This window comes from Siniperca chuatsi, linkage group LG6, assembly GCF_020085105.1.
Source record: "Siniperca chuatsi isolate FFG_IHB_CAS linkage group LG6, ASM2008510v1, whole genome shotgun sequence".
Taxonomy (NCBI): domain Eukaryota; kingdom Metazoa; phylum Chordata; class Actinopteri; order Centrarchiformes; family Sinipercidae; genus Siniperca; species Siniperca chuatsi.
Window position 1 is genome coordinate 4,823,540 of NC_058047.1, and position 4,715 is coordinate 4,828,254.

At 39.6% G+C, this 4,715-nt stretch overlaps 1 long non-coding RNA gene across 1 annotated transcript; it reads right to left on the reverse strand.

The window, feature by feature from the left end:
- Window positions 1–1,253: 1,253 nt before the first annotated feature.
- On the reverse strand, window positions 1,254–2,136 carry LOC122877700. Its single transcript, XR_006378306.1, has 3 exons — window positions 2,057–2,136; window positions 1,503–1,592; window positions 1,254–1,330 (listed from the first exon to the last, which is right to left on the reverse strand). It is a non-coding gene; the product is annotated as an uncharacterized LOC122877700 (long non-coding RNA).
- Window positions 2,137–4,715: the final 2,579 nt, after the last annotated feature.

Genomic DNA, 4,715 nt, shown 5'->3' on the forward strand with positions numbered 1-4,715 from the left:
GTTCAGTTTAATACATGTGTATTCTAGAGAGCCGGAATCCTATTTCGTTCAGGAATATGTCAAGCATTGACATGACACAACCAAACAATTTGTAGTTTTCCTCTTAATGAATTCCCCAATGTTATTAGACGGCCCAGCGCATTCAGCTTAGCAAACATCCAAAAAGTCATCATGGTACATTTATAGTTATTAGATTCTTGCATGGACGAGAGGAAAATCCTTCCCTCTTTTTGTAATGTAATGTATATTAATCTGTTCATCCATAAAATCAGATCAAGGATTATGTGAAATGCTGAATCCAATACTTTTCATGATACATTAACCTCATATGTACTTATTGCAAATGGTGTTTGTATCGTCAGCACAATGATAAAAAACAAAACCTCAAGGGAGACAAAGAGAGGCAGAGATTAGACTTTCCTTTTTGTAATTTCAAGCACTCTTTTTCCTCTTCTCACTCATTTTAGACTTTATTTTGTAGTCACACAATGATTACACCTGAACATAACAATAGCGTGAACAACAATAGGCTATTACTGCTGATGGAAAAAGTCACTTTGACTTTCAGGATTTCACAACTGTCAAATCAGTCACCGGCGATATTTTATTCCTTTTGAGGATATGCAATTACTCCGAAGGACATCAGACTTGTATTCTTGTCAAATGAGAAGCAGCAGACAATATGACCCCACCCGTGGGAGCAGCAGATAGGTTCAGGCCTCATGTTAACTGTCTGACATCTTTACAATACTCTCACCACTCTCATCGCTGACACGTCTGCTCCTTGACCGTTTCTTGAGGGCTCAATGTAGCTGCCATACAAGTACTATCACAGATGACATGCAACATATTTCCATGTCTTTACTAAGAAGCCCCAGGATTGCTCAGTGGACAGTCAACTTCACAATGCAATTTCACATCTTAAGGCTCCCTCTCTCCTGGTCTGTTCCTCTGAGAGCCAAATCCATGACCAGAAGGACAGTGATATCAGTTGTGACTTGCTACGAGGCGGGGAGAACTAGTTGGGGAATGAGCAAGTGTTTGGGCAGGTCTCAGGGGACTGCAGATCAGAAGCAGTGGTCCTCATAGGTCTAGGGAGAAAAATGGACGGGGGAGGATGATGGAGAACAAGAGGCTGAGAGCCCAGGGAGATGGAGAGGTGAGAGTAGTGGGAGGATGGTTCAAAATTCAGAGGAGGAATGGGACAAGTGCTTGTGTGTGTGTGCTGTAGTACGTGTGTGTGTGTGTGGGGGGGGGCATTCACCCTTACCCTTCCTTCTGTTGTGAGAGGATGCAGAGATCCATGAAGGGCTCTGGTTTGTAAGAGCAGCTGAGAAAAAGAAACATGTCTGCCTTTTATGTGTTGGCATAATGTATAGCATCATAAAATGATGACTACCCTCCTGCTGGACTGTAATAGATTTCGATAATAAGATTGTAACATTTTTTATAAATTTTTTCTGTGATTCCCTATTTTTTAACTTAATATTATTTCAACTCACCAGGGGAACTTTCAACAGAAGCCACAAGAATGCTGTTAGAAAACAGCCCAGTATCACAAGGAACAAGTTTATAGTCACATTTGGACACATCTGCAGTGTACGATTTACACCCAGTGCCAACGTGCAGTGCCAGTGCAGGAAATAGTGTGCCCACGAAGCAGAAAGTAAAGGTAAAAGTTATCTGACTTTCAAGCAGAAGGTTGGAGTTCTTGTCCAGCAACAGAATTGCATTCACAAATAACTGTCAAAATAACTTCTATTGTCCACCATGCCATGAAGAAACAAAGAATCACCAATGAAAGATCAACATTAAGTCCCCATAAGAAGTACACCACAGAAATCACAGTTCATTAACTCAATAAAGAGTAAAGGTAAAAATATAGCAAAATACAGCTAGACCACCAGTAATTTAACAATTTGGTTACATAGATATTAGCAGCAGATCAAACTCAGGCAGCTAGTATAATGGCAAGCATGGATAGTAATAAACTGATCGCAGAAAAGCCAAATTAACAAATCAAAATCACAAACAGCTGTAATTAAAGAGTACTTACAGATAATGGTCCAACAAGGGCATTTGGGGAATAGATGAAGGATGCTTGTCAGTATTTGCTAGGTCAGAGATCTGACAAAGTGTTTGATGCAACAATGTCAGTTAAAATGAAACTGCTGTGGAACTGTGCCTGTAGTAGTTGCTATTAGTAACAGAATGTTTAACTACAACAAACTGCTAGAGGCAGAATATTAACCATGCAGCAGATACAGTGATCAGATATTGTAGAAAGAAGAATTTTCAAAATGTTTTAATTGGATGTTAAAAATGTTGTCATTGAACATAGTTTTGAAGAATTGTCTAATATCAGTGTTCCTTTATGGCAATAAGATTATGGAAAGAAAATCTATTTGCAAAATTTATTTCTTGGCCAAATTAATTAAACTGATACTGGTTGTAATTAGAGTTATGAGTTTAATAGGAAAGACTTAAGTCCAAATATCCATTGCTTAAACCTTAAAAAAAGCCTCAAAAAAAGGCTGCATCCATGTAATGATTGCAAAAAGTTTTGATAATATAATCTTTTTCCCCCATGATTTCTGAGCATTGTGCCTGTTTGTACTTAATACCATTGCAACTCAGGAGGCCAAGTTCTAACAGAGACCACAATAATGTTGTTAGAGATCTTTCCTGAATTTATTTGTTTTGTTTGTTTTTTTTTGTTTCATTTGGCCAAACAACCCAAATTGTAGTCTCAGTTAAACCAATACTGTTTATAATCACTTGTGTGCCTTTTGTAGGAAAAGCAGAACTCCAAATATTCATCATTTATACATTTTCAATAACAAGCCTAAAAAAGCTTTTATGTAAACAAGGCTGTTCACATGAGAATGGAGCAAAGGTTTTGAAAATGATATTCATATTTGCTTTTTGTCTGACCTTCACTGGCACCAAACACCACATTTTTCTCCATCACAAAATAAAAATCTGACATGTTTGCCTGAGGACCATCCCATTTCAAAGGTGGATTTTGTATGTAGACAACAACCTAGTAATTTCCCTCGGCGCAGCAGCTGAGCACACTCGTCTGTGCGATGACAAACGGAAAGGGTTATCCAGTCCCCTCAGAATTCCTCACAAACATCGCTCAGATAAACCTAATTTTGCCCAAGGCACTCTTCACCTGCTTGAAAACTAGAGCAATAAATTTGCAAATATCTTTAAGAATTCCCACTTCTCTGAACCTGCAGTAACTATACCTCCACAGGGGCATATCACTTTCCCTTGAGGACTTTGGGAAATATGGTTGAGGCCTTCAATTTTTTTTCCGGACTGTAACAATTACAAATGTCATGGAAGAAAAATCACAAGCTCCATCAGGGGCCCTGTAGCACTTTTTAGGGGGTGACATTGCCAAATGTTTTGGCTGTTTATTTAATAATTTTGCATAACATTATTCATGAATATTAATGTTGCCTCATGGTGGGATCTGTTTACAGTACTCAGTGGGCTGGAAGAGGCCATGAAACAAAGCTGGGGAAAATCATACTAGCTAATGTGAAGTGGGAGTTGTGGGCTTTCGGTGCAGTGGATCAGTCAGTAAAATAACTGCTCACTAACAAATTTGACATTTTTTTAATATATGAATAAATAGGTTGAGGGGGAAAAAAAACATTAAGGCAGCTGACTTTTCCAAAGAGCTGCTTCTGAAAAGCTTCACACCATTTTCCAAGAATAAGTCATATGGGAGCTGTGGGCTGACCTATAGTGGGTCTTTACCCCGAGACTAGAGCAGCTTTTAGAACAGACAGCCAAACTTCAGGTCAGCAGGGATTAATTAGCTTTTTGAAACCCACCCAGCAGATGTCAAGGTAATCTTGGGATGCGGGCTGCAGAGGTCAATGCAATATCTCAGAGCAGAGGGAACAAGAGCTGATCTCACCAACGTCCAATGCTCTGCCATGCCGGGCATTAGTCCCAAATAGGCTGAGACCGCTCAGTGCCAACCTCCAGCCCTCCAGCCCTCATCCAGGCCCCATTAATGGCAAAGTGTATAATTGGGTCACACTTTTCATGGTTGCAGAAATCAACATAATGTTTTACTATGTTTCATTTCAAACCACCCATGAGTAACTGTACAGCAGCTGAGTATGTGTGACAATTTACATGGACAAAACTTAAGAGACTTTCTGATCTCTTTGGATAAATCAAGTTCTCAAACATTTAATGAGGAGAAATATTCCCTTGTCCCTTTTTATCTGGGTAAAACATATCAACAGACCAACATCCACTATTCTGGACCTCTGTGCCAGTACAAGAGGAAGCTCCAGCCAAATCCATTATTATTCTGTGAAAGGTGAGAAAACACTCAGGGTTGAGAGGCGTTGAGATCAGAATTGTCAAGGGGCCAGCCTAAACTGTGCTAAAATAAAATATTATTATGGAACAAATGGGGACAGTACCAACACTTAAAGTACTCCTCCACTCAAAAATGTGTTTTCTTATGTTTAAGTCCCATAAAATGTCAGACCTTGACTTTACTGACTTGTATCTGTGCAAAGTTTGTCACTAGAGCGGCGTTTTCACATTCCTCTACTGAAGGGGGAGATGTCTGTACATTTCCCTAAAATCTGAGCTTTAAATGGCCATAGTCATCTTGCTTTTTGCAACCAGTGACCGCAAGTGACCACATTTAGACGAGGGGGGGTGGCTGGGGAGCA